This window comes from Protobothrops mucrosquamatus, unplaced genomic scaffold (genome assembly GCF_001527695.2).
Source record: "Protobothrops mucrosquamatus isolate PMUCROS unplaced genomic scaffold, P.Mucros_1.0 scaffold1124, whole genome shotgun sequence".
Classification (NCBI taxonomy): Eukaryota; Metazoa; Chordata; class Lepidosauria; order Squamata; family Viperidae; genus Protobothrops; species Protobothrops mucrosquamatus.
In genome coordinates this window covers 2947-27050 of record NW_015387342.1, presented here as the reverse complement: position 1 = coordinate 27050, position 24104 = coordinate 2947, and the positions used below count along the sequence as shown (strand labels likewise).

Genomic DNA, 24104 nt, shown 5'->3' with positions numbered 1-24104 from the left:
CCCTGTGGACCGAACTCCCCCCAGAGATCCGGATTATTCCGGATCTCCCCTCCTTCCGCCGTGCCCTCAAGACATGGCTTTTCCATCAAGCGGGATTGGCCTAGGGGGGGATTGTATAGGGATTTTAAAGGGATTTTATAATATTAAACTTAATACAGGTTATTTAATATATATTTTAATTTGGCTTTTAGAGATATCTATTGTATTGTACTGTTTTTATTTACCTGTAAGCCGCCCTGAGTCCCTCGGGAGAAGGGCGGGGTATAAATGGGATTAAATAAATAAATAAATAAATAAGTCCAGGACTCCAGTCTTGCTGACTCTCAGTGAGGGAGCCATTCAGATTTTACTCTCTTTGATCCTAGCTGGTCTTTGGGCTCCATTCCTTCCTGCTTGCCTCTTGGCAATCCTCAGTATGTGACCAAACACTGAGAGGGCAGCGGCCACATAGTTACATTACCATGCCCAGAGCAGAGAATTCAAATACAGAGAGGCTATCAGAAGCACTGCTTGTGTGAGTGAGTCCACATTTAGAAGTACCTTGGCCTTTCCCTCCTGATTGAGACTTACATTGGGTAACTTTTAAAATAAAACGTGTTCCTTGCTTTTCCTACCTTATAAGTATTTCTAGCTAGGCATCACAAAGTGGGGAAACCCCTTCTTTAAAATCAATATAATTGGGTGGTTGAGTGCTATGTTTCTTATACAGTAAGTAGTCAATACAAGGGAAAAAAGACAATGGGATAAAACCTCTTCTTCTTTAGATACACAAACTGGGCTGAAGTTGCAGGACCGTTTCTAAAAGTTGAGCACAGGGGACACAACCACCTCACCCGTGGAGTTGGCCGAGGAGGATCAGTGGTAGTGCCTGCACTGAAGATCGCTTTGGGAACTGCACCAGCGTGCACCCAACCAGCGCCCTTCAGATGGGTTGGACTTCAACACCGGAGCCCTTGCCTCGGTTGGCATTCGATGCATCTGGAGAGCTTCAGTCGGGGAAGAAACTCATAAGGAAGCAAAAGCCACCATCCTTGTGGGTTTAAGTACCTGAAATGGCGGCTCTAAGGCAGGGGAGTCACCCAGCCTCTCATTGCTAACCAAGCTTGTATCAGGATGACCCGGTCAACCGCACATCCCGAACCACGATAGAACTGGAAAGGCCGGCGAGATCGCCCCCATCGCTAGTTCTAACGAGGCGAGGTCCATTGCAAGAGCACAGGCAGCGTCCTGCCGCCTTCTCCTCTCCGCTGCCGTCCTCCGGGGACTGCCATCTCGTTCGCCCGTCCCGCGGAGAGTTGGCTGCCGTCGCCGCCGCCCCCTCGATAACTTTGATTCAGGCGGGAGCGGCCTCTCCGTCAATCAGCCGAGCGCCGGCGGAGGGAGCCCATCGCAACCCTACGCGGTCACGTTCCTGTGGGCCAAAGGCCCGCCTCCTCTGGGCGTGGCCAGGCGCTATAATATCCCGGCCCGGGTGACAGAAGCCTTCGACCCGCCTGGAGGCGGTGCGAGCTTCAGCCCGAGAGCGCCGAGCTCAGGTGCGTTGCCAAGAGCGCGGCGGGCAAGGGCGAGTTCTCCGGCCGCTGCGCTCCCGGCCCCAGCCATGCTGCCCGCCGCTGTCCGAAGGTGGCTGCACAGACCCAAGGTGAGAGGCTGGAGCTCTTGTGGCGGGGGGGGGGGGAAGGTTTCAAGAGCGGCAAGTCCCAGAGAGCAGAAGCCGGCACGGGTGGGGGGCTCTTTCTGCCTCCCCCTCCCCAGTTGCTGAACTAGGCCCGGGGTCGTCCCCCTGGGCGGTCTTCCTTCCACGAGCGCAGCCCGCGGCTCCTCCTGGCCGCTTCTCGGTCCGCGGTTCCGCCTCTCCTTTTGGAAAGAAACCGAAAGACCGTCTCCGACTTCGCGGGAGCGGGGGCTCCCTTTGTGCGAGGGCTCTCAAACGGGGCTTTCCCGGTCTTCGAAGACTTTGGCTCCTCCCGGGGGGGGGGAGGCGGGTCGGGTGGGTTGAGTGACCGAGCGCCGCTTTCCCCACTTTTTCGGGGAGGGAAGGGCGGCTGCCGTTGGCTTTCGTAATTTGCGCCGAGGAGGTCCTCCGGCACGGCGGCGGCTCGTATTCGAATACGCCGTTGGACTCTCTCCGTGGCGGTGGAATTGTTGGCTCCAGGGTTCCGTCCCCCCTTTGTCTCGCCTGCCTCGTGCGCTTAGCCGCGGGCTGGGCAAACCCCGGGACCTCCCGATGCCTGGAAGCGGCGGTGCTGGAGCCGCGCTCCAGACGCGCGACGGGTCTGCGCTCCTTCCGGCGGTAATGGGGGTCGGGGTTAGGGAATCTCTTGCTTTGTTGTTGGTTTTTTGTTGTTGTCTGTTTGCTGTTTCTTGGTCGTTTGTGAGCTGATATTCCGGAAAGCAACACCCTAAGCTACGTTAACTTAGCTCCAGGAGAGCCCGCGTGGGCAATTGCAGTTCCAACTTTCTGTCCTGTCTGTCAACCTTGTGCCACCAACGGTGTTTTCCTCCAGGAGCTCCGTTCGGGAGTTTTACTTCAGGACCTTGGCTACCGTACACATAGTATCGGTGCAGTATTCGTAATCCTGCAGGAAGCCGTTGAGGCAAAGGCTTTGTGATTCATGCTTGTACCGTCTCTGACTTTCTAGTATGTAATAAGATATGCTAGATTTTGAGCAAAAAAAAAAGGGGAGGAACCAATTATACAATAAACTGCAATTGGGAAACAAATATATGCAGCTGAGAAACATTGTATCAATCAAGAATTTTAACCTAAACCTGTCAAAATTCTGCCTGGGAAGAAGTCTCGTATTCTGCCTTTTGTACCAAAACAAAAAACAAAAAACCAGTCTCAGAATAGTTGCCTACAGAGGGAAGACCTAGGCTGGGTGGAGCTGAGAAGTTGAGGTTTGCCTGTGAGTTGTAACAAGTATGTAGTATGTAACATGTAACAAGATATGCTAGATTTTGAGCAAAAAAAAGGGGGTGAGGGGGAACCAATTATACAATAAACTGCAACTGGGAAACAAATATGTACAGCTGAGAAACATTGTATCAATCAAGAATTTTAACCTAAACCTGGCTAAATTCTGCCTGGGAAGAAGTCTCGTATTCTGCCTTTTGTACCAAAAAAACAAAAAACAAAAAACCAGTCTCAGAATAGTTGCCTACAGAGGGAAGGTCTAGGCTGGGTGGAGCCGAGAAGTTGAGGTTTGCCTGTGAGTCGTCTTGCTGCATCGCCTCTTTAGATGAAGGTGTGAGTACAACAGGCTTTGCAAGGAACACTACTGACTATTGGTTGGCAAGAGAAAGACACTTCCTGCTGATTTCTGACTCACTTTCCACTCAGGCTTGAATTTTGCAAGATATAATTTGAAAAGTATAGTATACACTTGGTAGACCAGCGAAGTTTGCCATGTGGTGTGAGCTGTAAATTGCATTGCATTTCTGTGGCTTTATGGTCATTTGTCCACCTGGCATTATCACCTTTTCCACAGATGCATCAGCCTTCTTATCAAAAAGTATAAATGTTTGTTTTGTTTCTTACTTGCAGTGAGCATTCTGGTTTGATTTCTTCTAGTAACAAATGGTTGGTTTTCAGCTACAGTATCTGATGAATGAGAAGCTTAGCTCAAGGGGAAATCCTCCTCTTCTTGCATAGAGTCCATCCCTCACACCTGAACATCATAACAAGGAATACCATTGAGTTGATTATTTTAAATTTTATCTTGATTAAAATATCTCAGTCTTCCATGAGTTTATCTATGGCTCCCAGTGGCTTTTTGATAATTTTTGTTCTTTTCTGAATTTTTAATTTTTTTTGCACATCAACCATCCCTATCAATTCTGGAGCTTATGAGAGGTCACATAAATAAATACATCTGCAAGAAATGTGTAAGCGGCAATAACCAGGATGGCTCAGATAGTTTTTATCCATAGAGTTAGTAGGACTTGATGGAGCTTAACAATAATGACAAATGGCATTAGAAACTTGAGGGTCCACCAAGAATGCACAAAAGTTTGACATGACAACATGGTTTTCTACCAGGACTTTAGCTCTCTTTATATTCCTGATTTACACTCAGGCTGGAATTCATATAACTAGTTATGCAAGTATTGTTTGATTTAAGATAACTGGGTTTCACTGACATCAAAGGAATGCATTAGTTGAACTTCGTGTATGCGCCAACACAATCTCTTCCCAGTTTGGTATCTTCTGGATCTGTTGGGACATCAACTCCCTGAACTCCTAGGCAATATGCTCAAAGGAGGGTGTTGGATTGGGGAAGTTTTTTCAACACAAGTAGTCCATAATTTGTTTTAGCCATGTTGTGGCTATGTAGAACTGTTTAATAATGAGTGAATAAAACTATGCTTGAACACTATACTTTGAATATTTGTGGGAGCTGCATGTTTCCCCATTATATAGTAACCTCTTCCTTTCAGCTTTTATTTTCTATATACGTGGATTTTAATTTTATTGGCATGGAGGACTGTGCTGTGTCAGACCCTGACAACACTACTGTGCATATTAGACAAGCTGATTGTTTTTATTAAAATCTGGGAGCTTGCAGAAGCTTAAATCATTTTTTAATCTTTAACTTATTTACATCCTATTCTCATAATTAACACTGTTGAAAATCAGTCCAGTTATGTCATTAAATTTTAATAGGATAAACGCAGGATGCTTTAGGAGCCACAAATTGAGGGTGTAAGGCTGCATGTCATCCATTGGGTTGGGGAGTGTTTTAAAAAACCCTGTTCCAAAAAAAATAAATCAGTGATCACACGTAGTGTAGAAATATCAATTGTGGAAGTAGCTCTTTCAAAAAGTACTTCTATTATGAATTTCTGAAAATCCAGTTCTTAATTTTCTTTCAATGCAGGCAACCAAAAATACCTCTCCGTTTATTTTTTGTAATAAGTTATGAATTGGAAACATACATTTGTTTGTTTGTTTTTCATAAATGTAGTCAGATTGGCTTACGTATTCCCCCATATAATGTAAATAAAAATAACATATCTCACTTGATAAAGCTCACAGCATTATCACAAATAAATGAGAAATGCCTATGAAAGAAATGAAGAAAAGAGAAATCAACAGGAAAAGCGTTCACCTCATTGCACCATTGAAAAGAGGATTTTGGTTTAAATCATTTTTTTTTTACTACAAAAAGCTCAGAATACTCAGATTCCCTCTTGTGGCAAGTAATATTTATTTATACAGCTATGAGATAGTGTGAAGGGCATAGGTCTCGCTTAAAAGTCTAAAATGCATGTATAGACACTAGAATTCAAAAGTGAGTGTAGCTTGTTGCTGCCATTAGGAAGACAGGCATGTTTTCATGCATTAAATTGCTATATTATCAATCCAGGTGCATGGGAGAAAAAGATTTGATATACTTGTCACAACTTGTCTGTATTCCAGTAGTTCAGATGTTAAAGTCTCCATTTTCTTGATTGTTCTGCAGCTTTATAAACATTTTGAGTAAATCTACATGGTAAGAAATTAAGACTGTCACTTTTGTGCAAAGCAAGCATGTAAATGATAGTAAAATCCATAAGAGCTTTCCCGCACTTCAGCTTTAAGCTGCTTGACTCCCATAACTTAAAATATCTAGAAATGAAGTTGACTTAAGGCAACACTTTCCAGATTTCAATCCCTATAGCCACAGTGATGTTCTGTCTATATACCACATTCTCCACAGTCCCTGGTAGATTCCCTTGCTTTTTTTTCTTTTTTCTTTTTGGTATGCCTCCCATCCATATGAGGGAAGCAGGCATAGAATTCTTACTCTATGGAGAGGCCTTTTAGGACATGAGGCTTTCTTTGATAGACCTTATATGTGGACCTCTGTACTTTGACTACCCCGCTCCCCCATATTTAACACCTATCTGTTTGGGGAAAGGAATGAACAGCAGGGGGAGAGCCAAGGTCGTTCTTACCCGCGGGAGCCAGGGTGATTGTTTCCCTGGCCTTCAATAGATTTATGTCATTGACTGTTGGTTAAACTAGAAAGTTGAAGAAAAACATCCTGGAAGAAGACAAACCACTTCTGCATTATTACTGAGAAAACCACACGAGCTCATCCATGAAGTCACTAGGAATTATATTCTACTCAAAGAAAACAGCTTCTTTCCACAAGACTTGTGGTCACCACTGTACCACCTCTTTGTGTGTATTGTGAGCAGCATCCCACAAAAACCTGCTTTGCCCAGTAATCAAAATAGGTTTGTGATCATCACAGATACCTCCCAAAGTCTCCTCCTGAAGCCAAACAGTTCAAAGGGAAGTGTGAGTTAGTTTTCTTGTTTCGTGGTTTGAACCAAACAGAAGCCATGTGAAAAACCTTTGCAGTACTAGCCCTCCCCAAATCAAAGAAGACTCAGAAAAGGTGAGCAGAAGAGAGAAACCTATTTTAAAACAGTTGTGGATATCTGCATCCTGCAATTTTTAAAGACCTTCAGCTGAAAAGATCAAAAGTTTCAGTGAGTTGCAAAGCTCAGAAAGAGAGAGGCTATTGTATTGCTGAGCACCTTTAGCCAAAGACCTTCAGATTTTCTGGTGATCTTTTCAAAATTTCATTATCATGAGCCTCCTCTATAAATATCCTGAGCTGAGCCAATGTTTTTCATAAGTTGTGTAAGACTTTTAGCTTGATTTTAAACTCATGATGTCATTGAAAGGTTAAAATAAGGTTTGCTTAACAAGGAGCCTTTCTGAAATAATTGATTTAACCTTTCAGCTCATTGCAATAAAAGGATTCCTCAGCAGCTTTTTCTTTGACTTGATTCTAGGGTTAAATAATTACATACTAACCCTTGTTCTTTATCCAGTCTTCCTCAAACATTAGCCCAAGTATATATTGAAAGGCATCTGACCCTTTTCTAACGCTCCTAGATTTAATGTTAATAATTGTCTGCGATATTCCACCTGAAGGAATGTATGAATACAAATATTTTCAACATACTATGTCTGAATAAGTTTGTTGAGTATAAACACCAGAAACAAAAAATAGGTCATAATTGTGATGTCTGGATGAAGCAAAATTTATTTATAATTAGCTGAGCATGTATCTTCCACACTGTAGTGTTTAATCATGTTTTTCCAGTAACATGCTTTATTTATAAACACAACATTGCTAAAAGGCCATTTACATATAGCTTAGTACTGAACTCTGACTGGTAGATGTTGCAGACTAGTCAAGATTTTAAACATGGTCTCTTGCCATTATTTTCTTGCATCATGGTATTTCTCAAGGGAATGTAACTTTTTATTTTTTTTATTTACAAAATTTTAAAAAAGAAAAATATATAAAATTATAAAAAGGGGAAAAATATAAATTGTATATTTAGATTTATCAATAAACTGTAGCCATAATTCATTACAATCATCCATGGTTGATCTACATTGTGATTAATATATGTATATGTGTTTGTGTGTGTATTTCTTTGTGCATGTGTGTGAATGAGTATATATATTTTCTTTTGGGACTGGGCAGCAGAATTTCATTTTTTAATGTATTCCAGTGTGTTCACAGAAAAAAGTGATAAAGGTTATCTTTTATCTCTTATTAATTCTTCAAACTTCTAAATAGTTGGAAATGCATGTTTGGAGAAAAGTAACTTGTTTGGAAAGCTTGTAGACTTGTTTCACATATGTTGTCATGATTTGATCAATGATAATTTGTATAAATGAAATTGTGATTTATTTCATAATCAAATAAGCCAGAACTGTAAACCATGGTTTGCAAATCACAATGGGCTGGGTTCACATAACAGGTTTAAGCCAAAACTAAAAGGCTACATTATAACAAACTGAACCTAGTCATACACAGATTCTTAGCATTTGGATTCTTTTGTCTGGTGACATACAGATGGGACACTGAAAGTTGATTTAAATATACTGGATAGCCAAAAGATTCTGATCATGACACCTTAAGTCTAGCTTCCTGTGTCAGTCATAAGAATGAATGTGCGTCATTCAGGTTATTCAAGAAATACTATAGAGACTGTATTGGTCAAACTGATGATCTTGTTATACAGGTCAACGTACAGTCCCGGTCTAATTACATCATTTGTGGTTTTGACAACAGCTCAATATATGGTCAAAGAAAACTGAAGCTGAACACAAAAAAGTAATCTGTACAGCAGGTTCAGTCTACTGCATCCTGTGTGTCATGTATGTGTTTCACTTTGAGAGCAGGCAACTAAATTTCATTTTTGATGTGTGCTGTTGTGCCCACAGTAAAAAAATGACAATAAAGATTATCTTATCTATCTTAAGTGATGACATAAATAGAGTTTCTCCAAGATATTCTGTCCCCCACCTTGATTCTTTATGTTTTCAGATGTGCATCCATTGCTGCTGTAATTGGGTCCATCCATCTTGCTGCTGGTCATCCTCTTCCCTTTCCTCCTTCCCTTTCCCAGCATTATACACTTCTCCAGAGAATGAGCTTTTCACATAATGTGTCCAAAGTAGGATAATTTGAGCCTAGTCACTTGAGACTTCAGTGAGAACTCTGGGTTTGTTTGACCATTCATTTGTTTGTTTTCTTGGCTATCCATGGTAGTCTAAATAGCATTGTCCAACACCAAAATTCAAAAGTGTTAATATCTTGTCCTGCTTCTTCAAAGTCCTACACTCATTTTCATAGAGTGTCACAGTATCACAATTTTCACAGGGAAGGTATTACTGCATTGCAGTATTCTGATCTTTGTAGATATAGACACTTCACAGCATATAAATACCTTTGCCAAGGCTTTCATTGCTACACTACCAAGTGCTGGTCTGCAAAGTATTTCCTAATGACTGGTTCCTCTACTATTGAAAGGTGGTAGCTATCCACCACTTTAATATCTTAATTTGTCAATTCTAAGCCTGGTTTCATTAGTTTAATCTTTATATTTAATCTTCGTCACTGTGCTCTCTGACTTTCATTAGAGTTGCAGATTGTTTGCACTTCAGTAATCAGAATACTGCTATCAGCATAGTACATGTTCCTTCCTCCATTTTAAATTGTGCTGATCATTTTCCAATTCAGATTCCCTTAGTACAGTATATATTCAACACACAAGTAGAGAGTATACTGTACAGCCTTGTATCTGCCAATTTGGAGCCAGTCTGTTTCTCCATGTTCTCTTCAGACTGTAGCTTACTGACCTATGTATAGGTTTCACATCAGGAGAATTTGAAATTCTGGGATTCCCATTTTACTAAGCACATTCCACAGCTTTGCATGATCAACACAATTAAAGGTCTTTCTATAATCAATGCAGCACATATTTGCTTCTTTTTTTTAAATTCATATTTCAAATATTTTCTAAGAGTAATCTGGCTAAATTTGTGTGCCATCTCGACTTTTGGCAGGGGTCTGTTCTCCAAGCTTGCTGTTTAGCTCCTGGACATTTCATTACCACAGGGCTTTTCAACCTTTTCACCCATTGTGCCACTTTTAGGATACGGCAATATCCGAATACCACCAGTCACCTAGCAAGGTGTCAAAAACTTGATGACCCCCCCCAAAAAGGAAAAAGTGATGAAGTACAGGTAGTCCTCGACTTACAACAGTTCGCTTAGTGACTGTTCAAAGTTACAATGGCACTGAAAAAGTGCCCCCCAAGGCACAGCCGAGCAAGACACCTGCCTGCCCACCCGGCGGCGTTCTTCCTCCTGTTCGAGGTTTTCATTGTTTGAACATTTCTGTTGGGGATTGGCAGCGGAGGTGGGCTGAGGTGTATGTGGTTTTTATTCCCCCTGTCTGCTGAGTGGTTGTAGCAGATTTTGGTCACTTCACATGACCCTGGGACACTGTGACCAACATAAATATGAATCAGTTGCCACGCATCTGAATGTAAATCACAAGACCCTGGAGATAAGGCAACATTCCAGCTGACTGGTGCTTCTTCAGGGCTCAGCAGAAGCACCAGGATCAGTGCCGAGCTCCAGTTGGAGCCTGGCGCTGATCCTGGCACTTCCACTGAGCCCTGACAGCCCTGCAGCTCCAGCCATCTCTCGCTCAGGCTTGTGAGGTGCTGCCACCAGTTCAGCTCATTCCCCTCCCCCGCTACCACTTTTCTAGGATGGTCGTGTACCACCTGCCAGGTGCCAATGTACCACAGGTGGTACCCGTACCACTGGTTGAAAAGCCCTGATTACCAAACTAGGTAACATCTTCAGTGGGGTCTCATCTGGACTTTCTCAATAGGGGTTAGGGTCCCATGTAAAACATATTCTAGTAGTTAAACAGAATATCAACCAGAATATCTACTGTATCTCTATGGCCAGTTAAAGACCACAGGAAAGAATGAATGAAATGACACTCCATAATTTAAACAGTGACTTAAATAGAACTGAACCTCCATCTAGAATGCATTAAGTCCCACCTTTCTGGCCAAACTACTGCTTTAAATTCCTCTGCCTTGTCTGAATTCAGCTTCAGTTTACTGGCTTGTGTTCAGTCTACAGACGATTCCTGCAACTGTGCATGATTTTAAGGAAGATAAATGGAGTTGTGAGCCTTCAGTACTTCTCTGTTCCAAGACAACTTTTCTCAAAGCCAGATAACCCTTTAGAATATTGTCTTGGTGCTGAAAGATGTTGAAATATATTGGTTAATGAATAGGGTAAAGTTTCTCTTGTCATGCCAGAACAGGCCACACATTAAACTGAAGATATTTCAGTGTCAAGAAAAAGTGAGGAATCAATTTATAATAGATTCAGAGAATCCCAGTCCTCCAAAGTTATCTTGATTAGCAATACTACAACACATACGTCTTGTCCAAAAGAAATATTTTTGTACTTGGATGATGGCACTGTAGTTTAAATCAGGGTGCTAAGATATTATTCCCACATACAAAGAGACATTTATAACCTTAAGGAATCAGTCAATCCACATATTCCTGTTTGTTGTAATGATTGAGGAGAAAGGAGCAGACAGATGATAAGTGGGCCTCAGGAACTGCAATAACACCCGTTTCAGAGGCCCTGGAACCAAAGCTGCATTCATGGGACTGTCCATATGTGAGTGTTACCCTCAAAAACATTTAACAATCAGATGTGAAGCTCTAAGCAAATTTGCCAAAAAATTCAACATCTCAGGAAAAAGAAGTCCACATTTCTCACCCAGAGACTTCTATTGGAAGATGCTAAGTATGGAGATACAATCTCTCTTGGAGTTTTACAAGGTCGTTTAGCATCACCTCCTTTCTAATTGGAGTGTTTGGCTAAGAACTGCTATCTCCCTTACCTGGCTTTTTATTATGGAATCTAATGTCTTTTTTGGAGCTGACTTTTGAACCAACAAAACTATTACTATTCTCGCAGTTACTGAAAAAAAACAAAAATTAAGCAGCCTGTGACTCATAACAGATCTTAGACTGCAAAGAGTAAGCCTATGTAAAAATCATAATGGAAGTCCAGTCAGGCTTAGCTTTAGATGTTTGACTTTTCAACCCTGTTCCATTTCTCAGGATTTTTATTTAATAATTATGTGAACCCAAGAAGTGTATAAATGAGTAGAAATAGCTGGCTAGTGATTGCTACAAGTGCAGTGTTTATACTACTGAGAGCATCCTTTTTTTTGTTGTTGTTGTTAAAGCTTCCTGCCTTCCTAAGCATGTGGTATGACTATACCAAAAGATTGGACATATCCTGAGATTGCAGAATAATTTATCTTGCCTCTAAAATGCCACTACAAAATCAACTATTTGGAAAGATTACTACATTGTGCAAATTAACTATCCAACCCAGTTAGCTTCCTTATTGACATCTGTTTTTGATAGGGAGAAAAGGAGATTCTTGCTAAACAATGGTGCTATTCTGTCTGTGTGACCTTTCTGCATTTGCATCTAATTACAATACAGAAATGCTCTGGACACATCTCCCCCCCTCTCTCTCTCTCTCTCCCCACCCCCACCCCCGCCATCTCCGTCTCCGTCTCCCTCTCCCTCCCTCCCTCCCTCCCTCAAGTCTCCAAAAATTGTCTTCATCTCCTTTCCAGCCTATGAATGCATCACTGTTTGGTTTGGTGGCAGCAGTGCTTCTGATAGAAGGTCCATACAGAGAGTGGTAAGGACTGGGGAGAAGATTATGGGAAGCGAGCTTCTCACTATTCACTTATAAGTGCTATGTATTTAGAGCTGAAAGCATTGTTAGAGACCCCACACGCCTACTTTTTGGTCTGTTTCTGTTGCTCCCCTCTGGGAAGAAGTTTCAAAATATTTCCAGCAGGACTACCAGATTCTGCAACAGCTTTGTTCCCTGTGCCATTCACCTGGTAAACTCGCAAGATTCATTTTTGTCGCCATGTACATGTATACATCCAAACTAGACTGTGTTGTTTCTCTGTGTCATAGAATATATGTGGGTATGTGGGTATATGCAATTTTTTTGTCGTGTTTATGTAATGTATAATGGAGGTGGTGACCCTTTGAGAGCTGTAGGCAGCAAAACCTCATTTTAATGTTTGCCAATTAGTGTATATTTAAAGTGACAAATTTATTCTAACACTTCTAAAACGTCTAAGACATCTAAGACTGAACAAGTTAGTGAATGGGAGAAATTCCATGCCAAGAAGTTTGGACATGGAAAAGAAAAGTATTTGATTTTGATTTTTTTAATTAAAACCCGATCTGTTGATCTAGATAATGAGCAGAGAACATTAAAGACTAGGACATTTCAAGAACTTTAATAAAGCAAGGGTGCCATTTTTGTTTTGCTTTGTTTAGCCTTGTTTGTCAAAGGAGGAACAGCAACAGCTCCCAGGCTGTTGCAAACTAATTAAGCAGGACATTGTGGAAAAACGTTTTAGAGAACCCCACGAGGGAGCCAGAAAGCCCAGTTCAGCATACGTTCTCTATGTAAGTGCATATCACACTTAATTTATCTTTGTTAAAGTAGTGCTTTTCCCACACCCGTTTCAACAACAGCTAAGCTGTGTTACACTTCACCCATTATAGTACTTCAGAAGAAATTCAGAAGACCAATAGCAGGGAAGCACTTACTAGCTATTTCAGTCTGTTGTAGATATGCTCCAACTTTCTGGTCTGCCTCTTCTGTCTTCGTTTTGTTATTGTCTCTTAGAGCAGGTCTTTTCAACCAGTGGCACGGGTACCACCTGTGGTACATTGGCACCTGGCAGGTGGTACACGACCATCCTAGAAAAGTGGTAGCGGGGGAGGGGAATGAGCTGAACCGGTGGCAGCACCGCACAAGCCTGAGCGAGAGACGGCTGGAGCTGCAGGGCTGTCAGGGCTCAGCGGAAGCGCCAGGATCAGCGCCAGGCTCCAACAGGAGCTCGGCACTGATCCTGGTGCTTCTGCTGAGCCCTGAAGAAGCACCAATCAGCTGGAATGTTGCCTTATCTCCAGGGTCTTGTGATTTACATTCAGATGCATGGCAACTGATTCATATTTATGACGGTCACAGTGTCCCAGGGTCATGTGAAGTGACCAAAATCTGCTACAACCACTCAGCAGACAGGGGAAATAAAAACCACATACACCCCACCCCACCTCCACTGCCAATCCCCAACAGAAATGTTCAAACAATGAAAACCTCGAACAGGAGGAAGAATGCCGCCGGGTGGGCAGGCAGGTATCTTGCTCGGCTGTGCCTTGGGGGGCACTTTTTCAGTGCCATTGTAACTTTGAACAGTCACTAAGCGAACAGTTGTAAGTCGAGGACTACCTGTACTTCATCACTTTTTCCTTTTTTGGGGGGGGGGTCATCAAATTTTTGATACCTTGCTAGGCGACTGGTGGTACTCGGATATTGCCGTATCCTAAAAGTGGCACAATGGGTGAAAAGGTTGAAAAGCCCTGTCTTAGAGCAACCTATGAAAAGTAAAGGAAGCTGCTTGCCAGGACTTAGGATAGCATAGTTATGAAATATTATAATTCTATGACATACTTATTACAGTATTTGTGTGCGTGTGCCTTCAAGTCTGTGTTTCAGTGCTGATTCCTGGCAACTGTCTGAACTAGTCCCTGCAAGATCTGGGCAAGATTTTCAGAAGTGGTTTGCTCTTGCCTTGTTCCTAGGTCTGAGAAGGTGTGACTGGACCAGAATCACCCAGATGACTTTGTGCTTAAAGTGGAACTAAAACTCATAATCTCCTGATTTCTAGCCTGAATCCTTGACCACTGCACCTAGCTGCTCTCAATTAAAATTGGTTTGTTGCGCAGTCTGCCAGACATTCAGACATGATTTGGTATTTTTATCCACCTATTGAGTCCTTCCCAAGGCCTAGGGCAGTGATGGCGAACCTTTTAGAGACCGAGTGCCCAAACTGCAACCCAAAGCCCACTTATTTATCGCCGGGTGCCAGGTGGGCGTGGCCCACTGGATAGGCATGGCTGTGGTGGTCATGGCAGATTGGGTGGGTGTGGCCAAGGTGGGCATGGTCACCTCAATGTTGCTCGTGGGGAGGGATGCCTGTGGGGGGTGGGCAGGGTTGGGGGAGATCCAGGGGGTCTCTGGCAGGTGGGGCAGTAGGCAGGAGGGTCGTCCTGCGGGTTGAGGCGAGGCAGGGTGGGGGTGCCATTGCCATGGGTCAAGGCAAGGTCCGGGGCAGCTGCTGCCTGACACCATCAGCCCCCGCACACAGAGGCCAGCGAGCGCCTTGGGGCCGACGGTGTCTGTCAGCAGCCACAGCCTGCTGGCCACTCAACTGGTGCACTCTGGGGCTCCGCAGCCCACCGCCAGGAGCTCAAAGAAGCCGCCTCTGAGCTGGATGGCCGGCCGACAGCTGAGGAGGCGATGCAGTGGGTCGTGCCCAGGAAAAGGAGAGCATGTGAAACCAGGAGGGATAGGACGGGGGGAGGGAAACCAGCCGTGCAAGGGGTGCATCCGGCCACGTGGGACCTCAGCAGATTAGCAGGCAGCTGGTTGAAGAAGGATAGTTGCCATCTCCGGGGCATGGTGCACGTGCCCACAGAGAGGGCTCTGAGTGCCGCCTCTGGCACCCGTGCCATAGGTTCGCCACCACTGGCCTAGGGATAGGCAGATGTTGATGTTTGATAGTGTATTATATTTATCATATTTATTATATGTATTGTATTTTTTTTCTGTTTCTTCCTCTTGTACAGTTGAGTTTGTTTACTTCTTGTTATTTCCAATTTTGTAGAGGTAATCACTATTTAGCTTTCTGTTTTTCTTTGCATCAGTAGATGGATTTGCACTTTAATTTAGTAGTGGGAACAAGCTCTGTATGTCTAAGTTAGACAATTCTATCACTTTAAAAAAGACAGTCTTTTAAAATCTATGGTGCTGATTTTGCTAGTTCTGATCCAGTGTCATTTGGAGAAGGCTGCATGTTAGAAAAGGGTTAACTTTTCTGTGGTGAGTAAGAAATAGTTTTAGTGGCCGTAGAACATTTTTAAGATTAAGTCTACACCCTCTTATTTGTTTTGCAGAAGGAGAGGTACAGCATGAAAACAAGAAGCAATCAGCTTACAAGGAAATTTAAGAATTAGTACTCTACCAGGAATTTTTTGCATTTTCTATGGTGGTTGTAAATTGCTTTTTAAACAATAATTATGACCAGACCATGTACTGTATCTGGTGCCCAATGATAATTCCTTGAGTTGAGGAATGGATGGGTCTGATTTGTTTATTGCCCTGTACTAGTTATGGTGATGTGCTTAGGATAAATAGAAAACACAGCCCATTCACTGAGGTTTCTTAGTTATTATTTGTACAGCTCTTTTTAAGGTACAATCATAATGATTTTTTTCCCAGGGAGGTGAAGATCCTTAAAAAAGGTTCCATAAACTCTATCTAGTAATCACTGTATATGTGCTTTGTTTACATGAGCAGAAAAAAAATACTGTACTGGAAGTATTATAATGGTTTCTACTTTCTTAAAGAATCCCATTATAATTTATATTCTACCTGTCCTTTGCTCCGATGAAGGGGAATAGAGTTTGTTTAATGGCCATTAGGATACTCAATCCCCTTCATGGATTATTAACTTGCAATAGTGAAGGGGCTTGCAATAGCCTAATAATATGTTCAGAAAGGGTAGGTCATATTGTAGACGGGATGGGATGGAGATCCACTGGAGAAGAACAGAAGAAACACTTCCAGTGTTCTGCCAAAAAAAGAAAAATGAACATTCACAAAATAGGATAATAAAGTACACCAGAATGGTTCACTTCATATCGGAAATTCTGAGAGTTAAGAAAATTGTGGAAGCAATGCAGCTGCTCTCTTTGTTGAAAAGGAATGGATCAAAGTGAGTATATGAATGCAATCCCAAAAATGATAGAATGCCCTCAAATGGAATTCTAGGTAAATTAATCAACATCTGATCCACATCTGCACTCCAAGTATAAGTGTAACTCAGGCAATAAAGAATTTTTTTTATCAATAAATAAAATAATTTGAAAAGATCTCTTGCAAACGTTTGAGATACTTCCCTTTCCAAAACAGACTTCATACTAATTGTAGCTAGAATAATATCTTGAATAATGAGAAAATTTGGCTGGTGCAGGAAATGAAGTAGGCGACCACCATCTAGAACAGGGGTAGTCAACCTTGGCTCTTTTATGACTCATGGATTTCAACTCCCAGAATTCCTGAGCCAGCCATGTGAAGGTCTTTGATAAGACCTTCATCAGAAGTTTCTAAAATTGATGATTGATCTAACCAGTGCTTTTTTTCTAAAAAAAAAAAAAACTCACACACATCATACAACCCGCCTTGCCTATCCTACAAGGTTCTATCCAAAAAAGGCGCCGGAACTCTGTTCTGGGCGTTCTATGAAAAAAAAAAGCCCTGGATCTAACTGAACAAGAAACAGACATACTGGAAATTGAAGTTAAATGGCCTCTAAATTTTTTTGCAAATAATGCTGCAGAGCTGATGATAAATCAGCAGAAATGTTTAAAATTTGTGTTAAATTGGTGTCTGTGGTTTGTACATAGATATGGAAAACCCAGCAGCAGACAAAAAAATAAAAAAAATTCCAATACTAAAATAGGACAGCGTTGTGTTCAAATTATTGAACAATTGTGTTTCACATGCTAGTTTTACATGCTAGTAAGATAATGCTCAAGCTTTTGCAATCTAGACTTCAACTGTACATGGGATAAACACTGTACAAAGTACAAGTTAGATTCAGAAGATGCAGGAGTACCTGAGATCATATTGCTAACATCCAAAGGATAATGGGAATAGCAAAGCTCATTTTTCTTCATAGATGATAGTATGGTGTCAAACTCGCCACGTCACGTGACGTGTTGTGACATATCGTGACTTTTTTCTCATTGCCAGAGCTGGGGTGGGTGCAGCATCTGTGTGATACAACCGGCCCACAGGCCATCAGTTTCACATCCTTGGTGTAAGACCATAACAAATTTTGAGTAGACTTTAAAAACATAGGAAAAGCTGGCCTATTGACTTTGTACGGTGACCAGTTAGATTGGAATAATGGAGCAATTAAATAATTTCAAGATTGCATAAACTTAGCTTATTTGATTGGCTTGCATGCAGAACATACTACAAAAAATAGAAACTGGAATTAAAAATGCTAGGAGAAACCTCAACAACCCAGATTGGTGGCTGGATATGAGGAGTACTTAGGAAATCTCTTGTTGAAGATGAAAAAAATGGAGGTCAAAAGCTGGTCTGATGTTCAATAGTAACAAAATAATAACAAAAAAGATAAGATTATAATAACAAACAGTGTCAACTCAATGCAAACAGTGGAAAAGAAGCTAAAGTAGTAACAGATCTTATTTTTGTAAAAATCAAAAGTTCAGAAGCACAGTAATTGTAACCATGAAATATAAACATGTTGCTACTTGGGAAAAACAAAGTCAGATTGAAGCAAATTGTTCATATTTAGAGACATCATACTGACAAGATTATATACTGTCAAGGACGTGGTCTAGATTTTACAGCAATGTAACACTTAGGAAAGCCCTGTGAGAAGATGAACAAAGAAAGATGTATTCCTTTGAATTATAATGCTGCAGACAGTTGTTGAGAATAGTTCAAGAAGAAAAACATAATTCAGTATTAGAAGGAATAAAACCAAACTGCTGGCTAGAAATGCTAATATTGAAGTGTTGGGCACATAATACAAAGGCAAGAATCTTTGGGGAAGACCCTGATACTTGGAAAATCAAGGACAATGCAAACAAAAAGTTGATGGGAAAAAAGATGACCAGATACCAACACTAGTGACATAAACATGGGTATATACCAGACCTCAATGTAGCTGAGAAACTATCCTCACAAAATTATCTCTGTCAGCGGATAGAGTCAGAAACAACAAGAGCACATTGCGTAGTATGAATGACTGAGATGATTAAATGCTAGCAATCCTTGAGAAATAGCTAGGTTAGGTCTGTAGCAAGAAAAAGGAAGTGTTTTGTGATTTTTAAAGATTCATTATGACATGACCTGATTTGGGAAACAACCTATTTTGGTTTTGTTTACTGAATTTCTTCCCCTATTTTACCATTACAAACAACCCCAGACCTCCCCATCTGAATAGAACAAAGCAGCTGACTAATGGGGCTGTATAGTATTTTTGTTTATTACAGTGGCAGAGAACCCAGGCCTTTGAACACAACACATTAATAGTCTTACCAGTTAGTGGAACCTGACTGAGAAAAGCTGGGGTACATTTCACTCTGAGATTTGGCCTGCATCGCTTCTTTGGGATGGGCTCAAAGGGATGACAGATGCAAACACTTAAGTTGTTATTGTCTGAATTCAGTGCAATGTTTTCAGACTTAAAGCTTGATCTCAAGGTTAATATGCTGTAGTGGAGTAAACTGGTAATAATAATTTTTCATATCTTGTTTCTTCAGCCTCTTCTCCTGTTTCTATTCTTGTTTACAGTACTATATTGCATTTTTTACACTGCCTAACTCATGGCAACTCTGAGCAGTTCAGAGATAAAAACATCAGAACAATAAAATAATGCAATGATTAAAAACAAAGAACAAAGATGGCACAAACCAGATAACAAGCAAAGTAAACTCACATTACTCAGAAGTGGTTTCAGTTACCTTGCCAAAGCTCTGAGTGAAGAGCCAGGGCTTCAAGGCTCTTCAAAATACCAGAGCCCTCCTGGATCTTGAGGGGAACTTTATTCCAGAAGGCAGATGGTACAGCAGATAACACATGCTTCTGATAGATAACATTATTTTAATCAAAGGAACATGGAGCATACCAAACCTTCCAGATCTAATTGGTCAGGCAGATACTATGGAAGAAAGGTCTTCCATAACCTTCAAATAACCAGGCTATTTGCCATGTATAGGTCACCACCACCACCTTGAATTATACCCAGAAACAAACTAGTAACCAATACAACTTGCAAAGTAAAGGTGTTACATGGTCATACTGAGGATTGCCCGTCATCTGTACCTCTGCATTCTGAACCAGTTAAGCTTGTAGGTGATCTTCAAGGACAGCCCTGTGTAGAGTGTTTTGCAGTAATCAAGCCATCAACTGCAGATTGACCAGCTTCTCAACAACCTTCCCCAGCCTCTTGAGCAGAGGCTGCCTCACCACCTCTTTCAAAGCAGGAGATACTACAGTATCAACTCATACAAGAACAGCAATACCATAGCATAACCATGGGTCATCTCTTTGGCCACTTTTACAACCCAGGAATGGCCCATATCCATAAACCGGGGGTCAAGCTGACAACAGAGAGAGAACCCTGTTCAGATCATACCACCGGACCACGCCCCAGGCACCGCAGTCTGATCTGCCCAGTTAAGTCAGAGTGAGCTGAAGTGAGCCAAGGTGGCTCAGTGGTTAGAATGCAGTACTGCAGGCTACTTCTGCTGACTGCTGGCTGACAGCAGTTTGGCAGTTCGACTCTCACCAGCTCAGCCTTCCATCCTTCCGAGGTCGATAAAATGAGGACCCAGATTGTTGGGGGCAATATGCTGACACTGTAAACTGCTTAGAGAGTGCTGTAAAGCACTGTGAAGCAGTATATAAGTCTAAGTGCTGTTGCTATTGCTATCTTTATCTGGTAGGTAGCCTGATTAATACTCACAGCAACTCCACAGATGTTCTGTTATGGGGCCCTTCCTACCCAGAGGGGAGTGGGTTCTCCTAAACAGCTGAATGCCTATTAGCAACTCTTTTTCAGAAAAGGTCTCCACCTTAGTTATAATTACATCATGCCCTTTTAGATTCTGCACATTCGTTTGCAAGTATACTGCAAGGTTCTGTAGTCCATTTCACTTCCTTTATGTTTGTTTTAGTTATATATTAATTTGTATTGCATTCATAGTTCTGTGATATACTTTTTAATCTTTCTATTGTGTTGATAAGCTCAGAAAACTCAGATTGGTTCCTGATACTTGAATTAAGTAGAGATATTGCTGGGCAACCAGCTCTTGGAGAATTCCTGCTCAATGAAATAGTTTCGTGTAACAAGAAAACTCTCTCCCTTCTGTACTTGATGACAGGGCTTCATATCAGGCAAAGGAATGAATCTCTCTGCTCTGCATTCCCAAACAGGCACCAGAATGTTAGACAAGGAGAGTGCCACAAATTAGGAAACCTGACATACAAAAAAGTTCTCAGTCTGAAACACTCTGGAATCCTGTCTTCTCTGTGCTTGTCGCACCCCTCCCCCCCCCAAATATTGAACCTTTTCCTCCAGCTTGTTTTGAGTCTGCAACCATATATCCAGTAAATTCCCAAACTTGAAGCCTTCTATTCTCCGTTTCTTAATTATATAACAATTTTCTCTGGCTCCTGTCTCAGCATCTCACCATCTAAAGTTGAAGATTTTACTCCAGAGGTCCCCAGCCGTTTGGGCACCAGGAACCAGTTCCGTGGAGAAAGGTTTTTCCACAGACCGGAGAGTGTGTGGTTTTGTGTGCTGCCTGCATCCCATGAATGGGGATTTGCTTGTTTGTGTGGACCGGTTGCTGGCATGCTGTGGCCCGGTACCAATCCATGGACCGGGGGTTGAAGAACCCTGCTTTACTCTGTTTGCATACTATTCACTGATTTAGGACAAATTATAAACGTTGATTGGTTGATCTTTGTAGGAAAACAATAGCTCTTAGCATAAAAACGTGAGTAGGGTTTTTAAAACTGAAGCCCCATTGGTAGATACAGTCCCCATCCTGGAGTAGGATTGCAGGTTAAACTGTTATTTATAATATGGCACATTCATATCATATTTCAAAAAAAAAAACCCCACAAGAAATAAAATTGCAAAATATGAAACATAAAGTCTAAAATATTATAAACATATGTCTAGATTGCAGATATAATTTTTTGTTTCATTTGTCACAATGAAATGCAGGCTGGGCTGCGTGCACCTTAATTTTAAAAATTACCCAGATATAGAAAACAAGCACATTGGGGAAAAAGCTAGATTAGAATTCACCTGGCAACTACTTTTCTGCACCAAGGGAATTTCTTTGTTTATATCAAAGTATACATGTAATTAGGTACTGCTGAACATGACTGTCTTGTATTGTATGGCTGTGTATAACCCAGGCTTCTCTTTCTCTCCGCAGCGTTCTGATCCAAGACTGCTGTCCCAGTTTTTCTATGCTGATGAACGAGTGACTCAAGTGGTAACAGAAATCAACTGCCTGGACGTAGAGACTGATCCCCAACAGTATCTGACACTGTTAAACCAGTTGCATCTTAGTCAGGTAGGATTTTTTTTGGGAGGAGAGCAAAAGGTATGAGATGGTAGTAGATCAGCAGTCAGGAGGTGGTGAATGTAACTGTGCAGCATTCACAAACAGAAAAGGAACTTCCTCCTTGCGTTTTTCCTGTATGCCCACATGTGTCCTTGCAAAGATTTCTATTTGCCTTTCTCCTGATGGGACTCCAGAACTAGTGGTTATTCCTGTCAAGGGATACAAAGTAAGAGGTTTATGGTATAAATTGTCATATTTTTTTCCTACATTTAGGCAAGAATAACCAAATGCACAAGTATGGTATAGGTGGTACCTGGCTCAATAGTAGTAACTGTGAGAGGGATTTTGGAGTCCTAGTTAGTGGACAATCACTTAAATATGAGCCAGCAGTGTGCTGTGGCTGCCAAAAAAGCCAACACAGTTCTAGGCTGCATTAACAGAGGGATAGAATTAAGATCCCCTGAAGTGTTAATACCACTCTACAATGCCTTGGTAAGGCCACACTTGGAATACTGCATCCAGTTTTGGTCACCACAATGTAAAAAAGATATCTAGAAAGAGTGCAGAGAAGAGCAACAAAGATGATCAGGGGACTGGGGGCTAAAACATATAAAGAGCAATTGCTGGAATTGGGTACATCTAATTTATTGAAAAGAAGGATTAGGGGTGACATGATAGCAGTGTCCCAATATCTCAGGGGTTGCCACAAAGAAGAGGGGGTCAATTTATTTTCCAAAGAACCCGAAGAAGCAATGGATGGAAACTAATTAAGGAGAGAACTAACCTAGAACTAAGGAGAAATTTCCTGACAGAACAATTAATCAGTGGAACAGCTTGCCTCCAGAAGTTGTGAATGCTCCAACACTGGAAGTTTTTAACAAGAGATTGGACAACCATTTGCCTCAAATGGTATAGGAGGTTTTCTGAGCAGGGAGTTGGACTAGAAGACCTCTAAGTTCCTGGCAACTCTGTTATTCTGTTATTCCTACCACTCCCACTTCAGCTGGACTGCAAACCCTGATAGTTAAGTAGCCCAGCTCATTAATCCATTTAGCCTGTGCCCTTAAAATGGGTTGAATTACAATTCTGATCATTCTCACGGAAACCAACTAAAGGATTATTATTATGGTTGCCAGCACAGTCAGCCAGGTATGTAGACTGCAGTTGGCATTTTTATTCACCTATTGAATTCTCCCCAAGAGCTTGGAATAGATAGACATTGTTGTTGAATGATATTAATGATTTTAATATTGTCACAGGATGTAAGCTGTTCCAAGTGAAATTGCCCTTTGCAATTGACTGGTGGTGAATTTGTCAATGCCTATGGTGTTCAAGTGGTGCTCCAGATAGTTTGGATTGAACTTGAGGCACTGATATTATTGTTGTTGGTGTCTTCAAGTCAGTGTTAATTCCAGGCAACTGCCTGGACACGTCCCTGCAGTTTTCTTGGCAAGATTTCAAAGTGATTGGTCACTGTCTTTTTACTAAGGTTGAAAAGATAGTGACTGGTCCAAGGTCGCCCAGCTGGCTTTGTACTCAAAGCAAAACTAGAACTAATGTTTTCTGGTTTCTAGACTGGTGTCTTAACCATTACACCAAACTGTCATTAAAGGTTAATCTGGGTTTTCCCTCTTTCCAGAGTACCAGTTGTGTGGTGCACCTTGTATAGCACTCGGTGGCAAGAAGAAACATGGACATTTTGCAGCAATGTACAGTGTCTACTAATTATTTAAAATAATTTTATATTTTAAAATTAAAATTTTATCCCTTCTTGCAAATGATTCAAACTCAATTCTGGAGCCTCCCCTTTTCACTGATTACAGTGTAGAACAGTGGTTCTCAACCTGTGGGTCGGGACCCCATTTGGGGTCGATCGACCATTTCACGGGGGTCGCCAAGCAAGGCTGTCCGCCATTTTTTTTGTCCGCCATTTTTTTCCCCTTTTCCGGCAGGTGCCTTACCTCCCTTGAGCTGGGCCAGCTGGTGGTCGGCCTGCTCCATCTCTGCCGCTTGCCAGCTACGCCTCAGCCGGCGCAGGGGGCAGAACCACGCATGTGTGGTGCTTCTGGGCAGGGAAAGTCCTCGACTTACGACCGGTTGGGTAGTCCTCGCCTTACGACCGGTTTAGTCCTCGACTTACGGCTGGTTTAGTCCTCGACTTACGACCGGTTGGGGTCGCGGCATTAAAAAGGTTGAGAACCACTGGTGTAGAATATACCACAAGTGTTCTCTTATAGTCTGTTGATTCTTTGTAGCTTTCTTCATTTCTAGCTCAAATGCAAGGTTATGAACTTGCCCTGCAGTAGGGGTCTGAGAAGAATAGATTTCTGTCTATTGATATGTTGGGAATAAGTCAAATGTATTTTTAGAAAAAGTAGAAATATTTCTTTTCTTTTTGGCAGGCTGAGTTACTGGCTATCATAGAACAGATCATGGAGGAATGTATCCCCAAGGAACGT

The 24104-nt window shown here is 41.8% G+C and overlaps 1 pseudogene; it reads left to right on the top strand.

Annotated features, from left to right (window-relative positions):
- The first annotated feature begins 1514 nt into the window (after positions 1-1514).
- The window catches only part of LOC107291404, a 24732-nt pseudogene continuing 2142 nt past the window's right edge, over positions 1515-24104 (top strand).